The 14,257-nt window shown below is 46.1% G+C and overlaps 1 long non-coding RNA gene across 2 annotated transcripts; it reads left to right on the forward strand.

Moving 5' to 3' along the window:
* The first annotated feature begins 10,041 nt into the window (after window positions 1-10,041).
* Window positions 10,042-13,575, forward strand: LOC103669414. 2 transcript variants are annotated; one of them, XR_570255.2, is made up of 3 exons: window positions 10,042-10,172; window positions 11,656-11,831; window positions 12,779-13,575. It is a non-coding gene; the product is annotated as an uncharacterized LOC103669414 (long non-coding RNA). The 2 variants fall into 2 exon arrangements; XR_570254.2 differs by lacking the exon at window positions 12,779-13,575 and adding an exon at window positions 12,266-12,488.
* Window positions 13,576-14,257: the final 682 nt, after the last annotated feature.

A 14,257-nucleotide genomic window follows, 5' to 3' on the forward strand; every position in this document is an offset into this window, starting at 1 on the left:
TTTTTTTAAAGATTTTTTTTTTTTTTAAGATTTTATTTATTTATTTGACAGAGATAGAGACAGCCATCGAGAGAGGGAACACAAGCAGGGGGAGTGGGAGAGGAAGAAGCAGGCTCATAGCGGAGGAGCCTGACGTGGGGCTCGATCCGGGAATGCCGGGATCACGCCCTGAGCCGAAGGCAGACGCTTTAACCGCTGTGCCACCCAGGCGCCCCTTTTTTAAAGATTTTTAAATTATTTATTAAGAGAGCGAGAGAGCATGCACGTGCAAGTAGGGGGAGGGGCAGAGGGCAAAGGAGAGAGAATCCCAAGCAGACTCCACGCTGAGGCGGGAGCCTGACACTGGGCTCAATACCAGGACCCTGAGATCCTGACCTGAGCCGAAATCAAGAGTCAGACACTTCTCTTTGTATTTCAAAGCTTCCAGTCAGCAGTAAGGCTTCTTACAGATTGTTGGCAATTCCAGAAGGATGTAAGTTTCTACAACCCTTTGGAGGGCAATTAGGCACTCAGTTTAAGCAGCTTTAAAAATGTTCATCATTTTTGATCCTACAATCTCATTTCTAAAAATGCATCCTAAGAAAACATTCAGAAGGCTTCGAAAATATTGCTGTACAAGATTATCATGATATGACTTATGAGTTTGAAAACTGAAAGCAGTCAGTGGGAAGGAACAATTGGTAAGTAAATACATTAAGTATTTAAGTAAAATACATTAAGTCCGTGTGATAGAATATGATACAGCCATTGAAATTGCAAAAAAAATGCAAAAAAATTAAATTAATTATGATATATTCATATGTAAGCAGGTTGTAAAATAACACATGCATTATGATGACAATTTTGAAAAAAAAAAAAAGAAACATAAACAGAAAAATAACAGAATCCACACCAACATTTTCTAGGAGTTACTTCAAGGTGTGGATTATGGATGGTTTTTATTTCTTTTTGTGTGATTTTTAAAGAATTGTCTACATTGAACATATGCTACTTTAATTATAAAATGCTCACATACTATATAGGCATGAAATATTGGCTAGCTGTGACACAAGCCACAGAGGCTCTGAGTAAGGCTAGGCTTGTGGGTGTGGGTATCAGATGACTGTGACTTCGCGGAGCAGGGAAAACGTCTCTGCTGTTTCTACATTGGAGGCTGCGTTGTAAAGGTTTCGGGAAAGCTGTTATGGAAGCTACTACTGATAACACCCTTGGGTATAGACAGCATACTCACTGGAGTACTAAGGGCACATGAGGAGGCACGCACCCCGGCCACCACCCCCTTACACACACATCCATACCCTTGTATTCCTGAGGGTCCCTTGTATGGGCGGGTCAGTGGAACGTAGTCCTTGGGAAGCCCCAACCTGGCTAGTGGGGCTCCTGGCAGCTCCATCTCTGGGCTGAGCCTGCCAGACCGTGGAGCCTCCACCGCGCTGAGAATCTACTGAGTCAGGACCAGCTTCTGTTTCCTGGGTGACTGGAGGAGATGCACGTCCTGCCGTCTCACCCCAGTTTCCTCAGCTTCTCATGAAGGCTTGGGGCAGCAGGTGAGCCGATGGACCCCAGGCTTACCTCAACCTAAATAAGCCAAGAAGTAAACTGTGACAAGGTTTTTGTTTTTTTAAGATTTTATTTGAGAGAGAGAGAGAGAGGGAGAGGGAGCAAGAGCAGGGGGGAGGGGCAGAGGGAGAAGCAGACTTCCCCCTGAGCAGGGAGCCCAACGTGAGACTCGATCCCAGGGCTCCGGGATCATGACCTGAGCCGAAGGCAGATGCTTAACCGACTGAGCCACCCAGGTGCCCTGTGACAAGGTTTAACTGCCAATAGTAGTTGTTAATGTCGGTCTATTTTTTAGGAATCCAAAGCAGTCTTCTAAGAAAAAGAGATGCTTTTATTCATTCATCCGGAAAATATTCATTCATTCATTCAATAGAGATTTATTCATGTTAGTTTCTAGAAGAAAGGGAAATGAATAAGAAACAACAGTTCCCTAGGGATATACTGCATGGTGACTAACATAATATAATAAAAAATACTATTATTAAAAAAAAAGAAGAAACAACAGTTCCACTCTTTGGTATCTACCTAAGAGCACTGAAGATGAGCGTCCACACAAAAGCTGGTACCTGCGTGTTCTTAGCAGCATTATTCAGCAGTGCTAACAACCCAAATGTCCATCACCTGATGAATGGGTAAAGAAAATGTGGTGTATCTATAATGGAATATTATTTGGTCATAAAAAAGGAGTAGAGGGGTGCCTGGCTGGCTCAGTTGGTAGAGCATGTGACTCTTGATCTTGAGGTCATGAGTTCGAGCCCCACGTTGGGTGAAGAGATTACCTAAAAATATATATATATATAGAGAGAGAGAGAGAGAGAGAGAACCGATAATGCTACCTCATGGATGAACTTTGAAAACATACTAAGTGAAAGAAACTAGACCCTAGTAGTTCTCATTGCATGGTTCCACTTTCCACAAGATGCCCAGAGTGGGCAAGTCTCTATAGATTTCCAGATAGAAAGCAGATTAGTGATAGCTTAGGGTTGATGAGATGGTAGAAGGGCTGAGGGATGATGGCTAAGGGAAGCAGGATTTCCTTTAGGGGTGGTAAAAATGTTCTAAATTATGGTGCAGGGGTGAGTGGGGTTCTTCCTCTGAGAATCCAGCTCCGTGTTGGGGTGGGTAGGAGCATCGCTTCGGTGGTGGGGCTCTGCCCTCATTGTTTGGTGGCCCACGGTGTGGCCTGACTCCAAGCAGCCTCATTGTAGTGACTGGTAGACTACAGCAAAGCCTTAATTTTTGCAGACCAAGGCTGAAACATGAGGTTAGACCATGCGCAAGGCAATGATTCCTCTAATTGCTAGGAAGCTGGGCATTCGCTTCTCCCTCTGCAGGGCCCTTGAAGCATGGGAATAGTGGCAGAAACAGATGGTATGGCCTGATAAGATACCTCTTTGTTCCACTGCTACCCAGTGTCCTCAGTCCTACAAGACAACACTGGGCTGCCCATTGCAATTCAGCCCCAGTCTCCCTTTTGCCAGCACTATAATCTCAAGCAACTCACCCTTCCTCCAAACACCCCCCATATTTTCTGGTCTTCATCCATCCGTTCACACTGTTTCCTCTGCCCTGGTGCCCTTTCTCCATCATTCCCTGTTAAAATCCCACTTCATCTTTGGTATCTTCAGGATCTAGACCAAATGCACTTCCCTCCACCTACCATGCATTCCCATACCATCTGCTTTCTTCTCGCCAGCCGGCATCAGAATGCATCACCCCCTCCTCTGTGACCCCCATACCACCTTGTTATCCTTTATGGCTGGGTGACGGTACCACCCCGTCTGCCCATTGTGGACGTTTCTGGATGGTGATCTCCTTGAAGACTGGGATTTTATCTGATGCCAATTTTTATGCTCCCTGGTGCCCAATGCAATGCCTCACACGTAGCATGCCCTCAGGATACGTCTGCTGGACTATGGTATGGCATTTTTCTAACCGGGTGGGCTACGTTCTGCAGAAAGTAAGCATACAGGAATTCACCGTTAACCGCTCTGAAACTCGGGGAAATTGATTTCACAGATGGAAACAGTTTACAGAATTCTCAGCTCCCTCCCCCCATTTGTTCACTTAGGAATACATTCACTGGTCACTTCTGGGACTGTGTATCTCTCTGTACCTTCCCTCAGATCGGCTCGTACATTGCTTCAGCAGAGCATGCTGGGAACAGGTTTGCACACCACGGAGAGTGCTGGAAGGACTGGAGAGGGAGTTGCTGGAGCTAGGAGATTTTCAGTTCATTATGTTCTGTTCAGTTAAGCCATCAGTGATATTTCTTCTTTAGACCTTCATGCTTTTCTGCCAAACACAAAAATATCCCAACTGTTGGCCTCTATATTGGTGAATTGCAGAGTAACACGATGAATCTTTGAGTAGAAGACTGTTGTTTCCTTTTGTGTGATTTTTAAAGGTCTATTGCCCTTTTGCACAGAATTTTATACGCTTTGGTGCCAGTTTATTTCCCAGAGGAGCACATCTCCAAGCAAAGTGGGACTTCATGGCCTTGGCCGGACACCAAGTGATAGCTGATTTTTGCGGCAGGAAGGACGAAATAACAACTCCCCGAACCGCAATTTTGGTTTCTCCTTCTGTTCCAAAACAAAATTGTTTACATATCAAACTCCTGTCTTAATCATAATTATTAGTTAATGAAAGGATGTCTGTATTTCAAAGGATATTTTTGTTTTTTAAATCTTAAATGTCATCCCGGCATTGACGACTGTGCTGGGGCTTTTATTTTTGATTGAGACAGAGGAGTCTGGTTAAATGAATTAACAGTTCATTTAACCTAATGAACTGGAAGAGCAAACAGAAATCCAGTTGACTAATTATTCTTCTTTATGGTTGACATTAGCTGTCATCTAGTCTTTAGTCAGTACACAGAGATGATGAGTACATCCATTTGTGTAATGAAGAAGTAACATTTACGCCTGCAACTATATATTTCATACTTAACTTGATTAATTACAGAGTCGGAAATTGGGAATGTTATGGTAACATAAACTCTAGGAATCTCATTTGCTTCCAAGAGCAAATGAGGATATTCATGTACCTAATTTCTTATGACAGGATATACACTTTATATGGCCCTAGAGAACCCCTCCTGTGTCCATTGTTCTTGGTTTCTCAGATCCCTCGTCTTCTACTTTGGAGTAGTGACTCTACTTTGCACACACATGTACACACATAATCTTATTTACACACAGAGCCTTCCCTGCTTTTCTCTTTCTCTTTTTTAAGATTTTATTTATTTATTTTTTTAAGAGAGACAGCACGTGCAGGGGGAGGGGCAAAGAGGGAGAGAGTCTCAGCAGACTCTGCACTGAACATGGAGCCCCACGCAAGGCTCGAACTCATGACCCTGAGATCGTGACCTAAGCTGAAATCAGGAGTCGCATGCTAACTGACAGAGCCACCCAGGCGCTCCCCTGCCTTTCTCTCTCGTACCTGAGTTTCTCCATGAGGTTGTTCATTCTTTGTGGACTCTGATCTCTGCTCCAACCTTCAAGGGTGCTAATGGGCTAATTTATTTCTCATCTTCCCAAATGACCTATCATGTTTCTTCAGATCTAAGATGTCATTGATTGTAAGATGTTCCTTTAGTTGGCATACCATTAAAAAAACTATCATAACTGTAAAACTACAGGATTTAAAGTTACATTCTGACTTTCAAGATGTTTAAAGGGGCGCCTGGCTGGCTCAGTCGGTGGCGTGTGCGACTCTTGATCTCATCATTGTGACTTCAAGCCCCATGTTGGGCATGGAGCCTACTTAAAGTAAACATTTTAAGAAAGGTGTTTAAATATGAGACTGTGTGACCCCTGGAATCAATGAAATGTGGCACTCGAATTTTGAAGGGAGCCTTCTGGAGGCGATGGCTTAGTGACTCCAGTGACGGAGTATCAGGCATCCTGGCAGGTTGGTGGGGCAAAGGGTTAGAGTCAGGGGGTGATTTTTTTTGCCGCACAAATCTCACCATGTAGTAAGCTGCCTGTTTCATCTGCAGAGTGACTTTGGGTGGGAAGACCTGGTACATAACAACGAAAGAAGACATAAACATACAAGCATGTAAATAAAGGAGTAGATCTGCCTATTGTAGGAAATCCACAGATGTCCTACAATGCTGTATAAATCTCACTGATCAGAGAAGGCAGAGAAAGCCAGTGCCCATGGAGTGTCCTGAGAAGAGTCCACAGTCCCTCTCTCTCTCTCTCTGTGCTTAGACCTCTGGCTGAGGCTGGAGACCTGAGTTCTGGTTTTTGCCCTGCTGCTTTTCAGCCCAGGAGCCTAGTGATCTAGGCTCATGGTTTTCAAACTTTGTCCTCAGTGCTAGAGCCCCTCAGCTGAGGGATAGACACAGGCCTTGGGCTTCAATCTGAATAGCTCTACTTCAACCTGCCTTGGCTATTAGATGCCTGTGATTTCCTATTAAAAAAAGAAAAAGTTTCTCCGCTAAAAGAAAGTTTGAAAGTCATTGCTGGAGACAAACCCTACACCCTCTTCTACAGCTAAAACCCTCAGATTTATTATTTCACTCCAAAATGTAAGTTATGGAGAAAAACTAGACTATTTGTCCTTAGATAGCAGCATCAAGACAAGAGAGCTGTCTCAGTCCATGCAGGCTGCTATAATCAAGTACCATAGGCTGGGTGGATTATAAACAACAAAAATTTATTTTTACAGTCCTGGAGAATGAATCCACATAGATCGAGGTGCCAGCATGGTTGGGTTCCCCTTCCAGGTCGCAGACCAACTTCTAGCCTCACATGGCAGGAAGAGGGTGAGAGAGCTCTCTGGAGTCCCCTTTTTAAGGACACTAATCTTATTCATGAGGTCTCCACCCCGATGACCTAATTATCTCCCAAAGACCCCAACTCCTAATACCTTCACATTTGGAGTTAGACTTTCAGTGTAAGACTTTTAGGAGGACACACTCAGTCTACAACTAGGACCAAGAGTAATTTGTGTGAGAAGTTGGACCAGTGGCTTCCTCTTCATCATTCCTGTTGCGATCTCCCTCCCTTGTAAGTGACCCTTTGGGATCACTAAGGAAGGGGAGTTGCCTAGTGTAGGAGTTTCCTTAATGGCTGCTGTTGACAAATTACTATAAATTCAATGGCTTAAAACTACATAAATATTATTTTATAGCTTTGTAGGCTAGAAATCTGACATGGTCTTTCTGGGTTAAAATTAAGGTGTTGGCCGGGCTACCTCTCTTTCTGGAGGCTGTAGGGAGACAGTCTGTTTCCTTATGTTTTCGAGTTTCTAGGGGCCACCTGTGTTCCTTGGGTTGTAGCCCCTTCCTTCATTTCCAAAGCCAACAATGGGAGAAATGAGTACCTTTCACACTACATTTCTCTGGTCCCCTTCCATAGTCACACCACTCTGATTCTCGTCCTCTGCCTCCTCCTTCCACTTTTAAGGATCTTTGTGATGACAGTGAGCCCATTAGGATAATCCAGTATAATCTTCCTATTTTTAGATCATCTGAATAAAAACCCTAATTCCTCTTTGCCCTGTAATTAGTCCCAGTTTCCAGGTATTAGGATATAGATCTCCTTGGGGGCTATTATTCTGTCTAAGATGCCTGGACCTAAGTGTCATAGTGGGACAGGTCTTGTCAGGATCAGAAAAGAGAAGTGATACAAAGGTAACCACAGAGCCATAAATCAGCCTATTTTGAGTTATGACTTATCCCCGTATTATTGCTTGATAATCTTTATTACACAAGGGAGCTAGAGAGTAGCAAGCGAGTACTTCATGTGGGATTGAGGTCACAGGTTGGATTCCCCCAGATGACAGAGATTTCCATGCAGGTCATTTATTCTGCAGTGTTTTAGGAGTCAACACCTTTGGAAGGGAAGGGAAGTGAGAAAGATGATTTGGGCAGAGAGAGAAGTTGGTTTGCAAAGCAGTCTCAACGAAGGCCTCAGCTAATCTTCTAGGGAGTTTTGAAGCTGGGGTGACCAGCTTTTATACTCATGTTGACCAGTCATTGGATGCCCCAGAAAAGGGGGCGTGACCTTGATGAGGCCTCTCACTATCCAGAGGCCTAGGGCTATCCGCAGCAGCTGGTGAGTAAGTCCATCACTTCTGGAGGGGAATTGGGGTGGTGCATCACTACAATTGGACCTAGAGGACTCCAGCGTGTGGTGGTTATCTGTGAACTGGAAGAGGGTCCCAGAATAGGGAGAGTGTATGTTGGAAGAGATGTAGGGATTTGCCCAGCCAGGCACAGAGTCGATTCAGAAGGGATGTTTCTCATTGCCTTGCTGCATCTCTAGCGCTGTGAGACCCTGGGGCTCCCTGCCCACTGAGGGACAGCTTGTCTACTAGTCACCTCTAGCTCCACTAGAAATGACAGATAGAACAAGTGGTGGTGACATTAGTCTGAAGACTCTGGACAGTGAATAGATTTTTACAGAGTAAACAAGAAGCTGGCCTGGGCTCTGGCTTGAATTTTCACTCCAGAAACCCACAGACTGACAGCAGAGTCAACTCACTGATGTTTATGTACCTTGGCAGCTGGTGCACGTGGCGGCTGTTTGGGGACATTATCCCAGGATCACAGGTTATTACTCTTTGTTACCTTGTCATCTGTAAGCGGAAGGATATGGTTATTGGTAGTGTGTGGATTTGTGGATTATTTCACTTCTCCCAGAGTGAACTATCTCCCATCGGCCTTGTAACCCTTGGCCTCCATCAGAACTCTCTGTAGTGCCTGGGAGTCAAGCTTAGCCTTAGGCATAGGCAGGCTAGGTGGCCACACATTCATGGTCATCAGAAAAACTCTCCTATCCCCAAAGAATGCCCCCAACTTGCCTTCTGATGTCTGAAGGCCCACCATTAGGCTTTTTGATTTCACTCTCTGGTCCCGGTTTAAGTGCAGATGCTCTCAGAAACGGTAACAACATCTCAATGGAAGTACATTTCAAAAGCTTTCCTGAAGAAAATCCTGGGATATAAGTGGTAGCATTCCAAGTGCCAAAAGGCTCCCATGTAAAGCCATTTGGCAATAACACTGAGAGCCCTTACAAACGTTCACACCCTTTGACCTAGTAATTCTACTCCTATGCATTTAACCTAAAGAAACTGGTCTGAATACTGAGAGGACTTTGAACAGAAGAATGTTTATCACAGACTAATTTATAAAGGTATAATTTTATAAATGTTAACCTTAAAAGTCAGTTATTTTACCAGCAAAAATGGGCTCATTCAGGAATGAGAATTGCAATTCAGGACATGCACGCTATGACAAAAACCATAGGCAAGTCCAACAAATAAAGGAAAGGAACAGTTATTTTATGGAGAAGAAGGAGGAAGTTGGGAGCGGTTGTTTTGAAGGAAAGCCCACTTGAGGAAAGCCCAAGTCCAGGGTGATGACAGCTTCTCATTGGCTGAGTTTCAGGGTAGTCCACTCTTGCGGGAGATGCAACCTACACCTTTTCCTGTTGGGACCTGTAATTGATGACTCTTTCCTGCGGAGGATTCTTCTGTGGGAGTCTGTAATTGACAAGTCTTCCTGTAATTGACCTGAGTGGTACCGGCTGCCGCGTCCGGCCTCCCATACTACCCTCCCCACTCCACTTTATTTTTTTAAGGATTTTATTTATTTGTCAGAGAGAGAGAAAGCGCAAAACCAGGGGGAAAGGCAGGCAGAGGGAGAAGCAGGCTTCCCGCTGAGCAGGGAGCCCCATTCCAGCTGGATCCCAGGACCCTGGGATCATGATCTGAGCTGAAGGCAGACGCTTAACCCACTGAGCCACCCAGGCGCCCCTCCCCCACTCCACTTTAATGGAGTTTCCTTTCATTCAATTTCATAGGAACCACTTGAATGTTGAATATTTGAAAATGCTCTGGTAAATACTAACATATATGCCCAATGAAAAAATATCCTGTCATTAGAAATGACAGGGAGTCTGTAATAACATGACGGAAATATGTGTGTTATAAAAGTGAAAAAGACCCTGCATTCACATTTGTAGGTGCGTTTTATCACAGCTATTTAAAAATAAATCCGTATACCTACAAAAGGAATGAAACCAAGTATATGCGAATAGCATCAGTCATTTGCTTGGTGGTAAAACTAGAGGAGTTCTGAAAATCATTTTATCGTCCTCAGCATTTTCAAAACGTGGGACAGCTCTGTAATACCTGCATAAGGCACTGGGGTTTTAAGCACGGAGCATGCAGGTAGCCTGAACGCTTGGAACCTGCGCGATCCCCGCAGGACTCCCGGGCCCAAGACTCTTTAGCTTTAGGACCCGAGACCACGGTCTGGTGGCGGACCCGAGTGCCTGGAGCGGAGACTGCGCCCTCGGCCCCCGGAAGATCCCCGGTTTTCCCTGAGGCACGAGCCTTGGATGGATCTGAAAGCCTACATAGGCTTCCCGCTGCCGCAGCCGGGGGACCCACCGCGAAGCTCCCGGCTCTGCGGCAGGACCCTCGGCGGCCGCCGTAGCGCGGAGCCAAAGCCGCGGGTCTTCCTGCGCTGTGCGAGCTGCGCGGTGGCATCAACCCGCGCCACACGGGAGCGTCCTCAGAGCCTGAGGAACGTGGCTTCCTCACCTGTAGGATGGGCTCCGGCCCGGCGGAGCGTGTGAGGACTGAATGAGGTATGCGTACGCAGTGATAAAGTGCTTATCGAGGTGCGCAGTCCCAGTGTGGGCAGCCAGCCCAAGGAGGAGTTCTTAGCTGTGTCGTAGGCGAGAAAGTAACCATAAAGAACCTGCATTTAATTAGGACTGGGGAACGGTAACAATTCCTTCTTAACCACGATGAGCTACAAGCTGCACCTTTGGAAATACACACCCTTAGCGCCTGCTGCTTATGAGTGCAGGTGGGCAGGGAGAGGGCGTTTGCGAGAGCGAGCCAAGGGGAGCCGGCCAGCCGCGGGGCACGCAGCGTACCTGCTCTCTGCCCTGCCTGCTGGTCGCATGTGCTGCGCCCTTCAGTTCCCACACCCGCGCTCTGAGGCCGGGAGCACAAGTACAGCTTGTCCCTACCGAGCAAAGCGAGTGCAGCACACCCTCCTAGCAGTATGCTTAACAGCCAGCAGGTGAAGGCCCTGCAAGTTCCAGGTGAGTGAGGCACTCCGAGGTAGCTTCTTGCAAACAGCCCGTTCAGGGGCCTGCCGAGGTCAGTCCGTCCTCCGTGCTTCGCTCTTTGGTAAAGCAGAGCTGCTACAGCACTACAGAAAAGTTGACATGTCTTTATTCCGTCGTTCAGATGAAGGTGTTTCACTGGCACTGAAAGTGAATTGTGCTAGCTATGTTTAGCCCTTTCTCTTTACACGCATTGTACTAAATGCTCCGTAATCTCACTTAATCCGGGCAGCCAACCTCAGAGTGTTTTGTCCACTTTACGTTTTGGAAAGCTAAGACTCAGAGTTTGCGAGGCTTGTTGAAGGTCACAGCTCGAAAGTAGCAGAGCCAGAGTGTGAATCTGGGCTGATCTGGACTCCAAACAGTATGCTCTTAACAGTTACGCTGCTCTAGATATCTACCCCTATTTTCTGCTTTAAATAAAATGCTTTCTGAATCTTAATTTTCAGGGCTTGTAAGGAAGCATTTTTCAGAGCATGTTTTCTAGGTTCTCGACCCCCCCTGCAAACCAGGCTTCCTTCACTATCCTTTTGTTCATTGCAAGGACATAATAAATGTGGGCTGAATTTGTGAGCTCAGCACTGGGCTTAGCAGACTTTGGTTAGAGGAATTCAGCTGCAAGCCACTTGCTGCCCAGCCAGACCCTCAGAGCGAAATCCAGGGGTGCAAGGACCTTGGCTGTGCAGTAGCAGTGGTATTATAATAGGGCCTCCTTGGGTCCTGCCTCAGAGGCCTTTCCATCCACCTGTTCTAAGGAATGCACTTGCCCTTCCCCACAAGTTATTGGGACAAAATGTCCTATGTTTTCACCTTTATGTGGCTTCAGATGTTGGATTTAATTAACAAAAATTCTGCAGCAGAAATGTGGTTATGAGTCAGGGATGTGTACGTGTGTGCTCGCTTGCGTGTGAAGCCAGTCTCTCAGCACCAGCTAAAAATGTGAAGCTGCCGGTCGGTGCTGGGAATTGAGGACACCATATGCTTGCATTTCTAGGTCTTCCTAAGAGTTACATAACTGCCCCCAAAGCCAGGGGGCAGGAGCAGGGCCAGCCGTGGGAGATGTTTCCGAAGAGGAATGCTGAGGAAGGACTGACCTTGAGAAGACAGGGAGTTCGCCAGGCCGTGGAATGTTCCCAGCCTCGGGGCTCAAACAAAAACTGTATTCAGAGAGTGAGTGCTCTGTTGAGAACAAGCCCTGTCTGTCTCCCTGCTTTGTCTTGGGGGTTTATCAAGGTGAGCCCTTACTCTATGGGCCACTGGCTATTGAATTTAGAGCTGGGCACAGCTGCCAGACCAGGGCCCTGGTAATCCTCCCAGCCATCTCTAATTAGCAGGCTTTGGGGCCCAAGCATCTTGAGGGCTAGGCAGAGGTGAGATAAGAGCTCTAGCCTCAGCTATTCACAGAATATGGCTCCAGAAAGGCATTGTTGGGAGAGGAGAGCTGTGGGAGGGGACAGCCAATCAGCAAGGGCTTATCAAAGGCTCATTCTGTGGTCATCTTTGGGGGAGGGAGGTATCTGATTGGCCCCTTGCCTTGTAGAGAACTCCCCCCACCACCCTCCCTGCCCCCTGTCTTGCTTGACTAGAGCTTATTTTTCTTTCAGGCTTCAGTTCCGCGGTCTGAGACCTAGAGCAGCATTTTTCAGACTGTGGGTCATGACCATTAGTAGCTTGTGTCATCAATGTAGTGGCTCACACCCAGCATTAAAAAAAAAAAGCTGAACAATAAAGTAGGCTATCCAAGCACATCAGACATAATAAAGGTCCATGTTATTTCACTTATGTGTATGAAATTCTTATGATGGTAATAAAAAAAAAAAAAGGAAAGCCTCTGGTTTAGAAGCTATCTATGTCCATATCCTTCTTACTACAGCATCAGAAACCCTTGCTCGATCTAGTTTAGATAAAAAGGGCATTTATTATATTACTTAAAAGGAAGTTTAGAGATGGAGCAGGCCCTAGGGTCATTGATACAGGCTCCACCGTGCTATCAAGGATGCCAAGCCTTCGTGGTGGGTTTTAGCCTCGGGCTGGTAGCAAGATGGCTGTGCAGAAGCTCCGTGTCACATCCATAGAACATCACAGAGAGGAGACTGGCTGTCTTTGTGTCTCTGTAGAATGAAGACATCCTTCCTGGAAGCCCTCTGTCTGCCTTCTCGACATCAGTGGAGAATCAGTCACAACTCTGGTCTTACGCCCGCCCCTGGCAAGGAGCATATGACTCCCACGAATAGATGTCCCTCTGGAGCTGGAGCCGGGAGGGAAGGGGCATATCTGATCAGAAACAGGGTTCTGACCGTGCACTAGAAGGCAGAATGGGAGAAGATGCTTTCGGTGTCTAAAACTGACAAGTGACTGATGGCTAGAATACTCAAGAAATTTCTACAAGTCAGGAAAAAGAGAGCAGCCCCAACAGAAAAATAGACACAAGAAAAGCTAACAAACATGACAAGATACCCAGTCATTGTTAATCACCAAAGAAATACGTATTTAAATGAGGTTGTACACCCATTAGATTAACAGTTAGAAAGCTGGGTAATTCCAGTTGTTAGCAACCCAAATACACTGCCGGTGGGAGTATGGACGGATGCAGCCATTCTGGAGGGCAGTCTTGTCTTCTTGTCAAGTGATGTAAATGTGTCTACTGTATGATCAGCGATTCTGCTCCCAGGGCAATTCTGACAGAGGCCACTGGGGACATGTGTGACGATGTGCCCTGACACTTGATCTGTGGTGGAGGGGACTTGTCCACAATTCTGTCCGTTACTGAAAAAGAAAAGGTCACGTGTGGTGGGTACACCAACAAGGCACTATGTATCACTTAGGGGTGATTGATTAGAAGTACCCATGGCAACATGGATGGATCTTAAAAACAAAGTGGTTTTTTTTTTTTTTCAATAAATCTACTTGGTTATGAATTTTTTAAAGGTCATTTTTGTTGTTGGAGACACATACTGGAGTATTTCTAGGTGAAATGACATGGTGTCTGGAATTTGTGTTAAAATACTGAAAGAAAAAAGTGAGCATGGGGAAGGGAGATTAGAGGAAACAAAACTGATAAATGTTGGTAATTGTTCCAGCCTAGTGATGGCTACGTGGAGCTTTGCGATATTGTCTCTCCTTTTGTGTACCTTAGAGATTTTTCATGACAAAAGCTCAAAACAGCACTCTTAAGGGCAATGCCTGTATTGCAAGAACACATTCACATAAAAAGCTGCGCATTAAAACGGTACCCGTAGCGCAGAAGGATGCAGTGGAAGGTGGTTATGGCCAATAAAAGGGAAAAGAAAAGAGAAAATCTTTGGTGTTCCATCTGAAAGGCTGAGAAGACTCCGGATGGCTGCCTGCCTCTGTTGGAACGTGGGATGGGGAGGGACAGCATTTGCAGGCCAATGAGATTTGCCAGTGCCCCCTTTATTTTCTCCAGGAGCCTCCTCACCCCCAAGGCTTGGTGAGGCTCCTCCTGTGGGTTTCTGCAGCTCTGGGGGCCCTCCTCTTCCGGCGTTTACTCCACAGCATCTTACCACACCATCTTCCCCAGCACATGTGCGTAACGGGGCCTGGGACTGTGCTGTGTTTGGCTCAGTGGTCCAGGC

The sequence above is a fragment of the Ursus maritimus genome, unplaced genomic scaffold, assembly GCF_017311325.1.
Source record: "Ursus maritimus isolate PB19 unplaced genomic scaffold, ASM1731132v1 scaffold_12, whole genome shotgun sequence".
In the NCBI taxonomy this organism is placed as follows: Eukaryota; Metazoa; Chordata; class Mammalia; order Carnivora; family Ursidae; genus Ursus; species Ursus maritimus.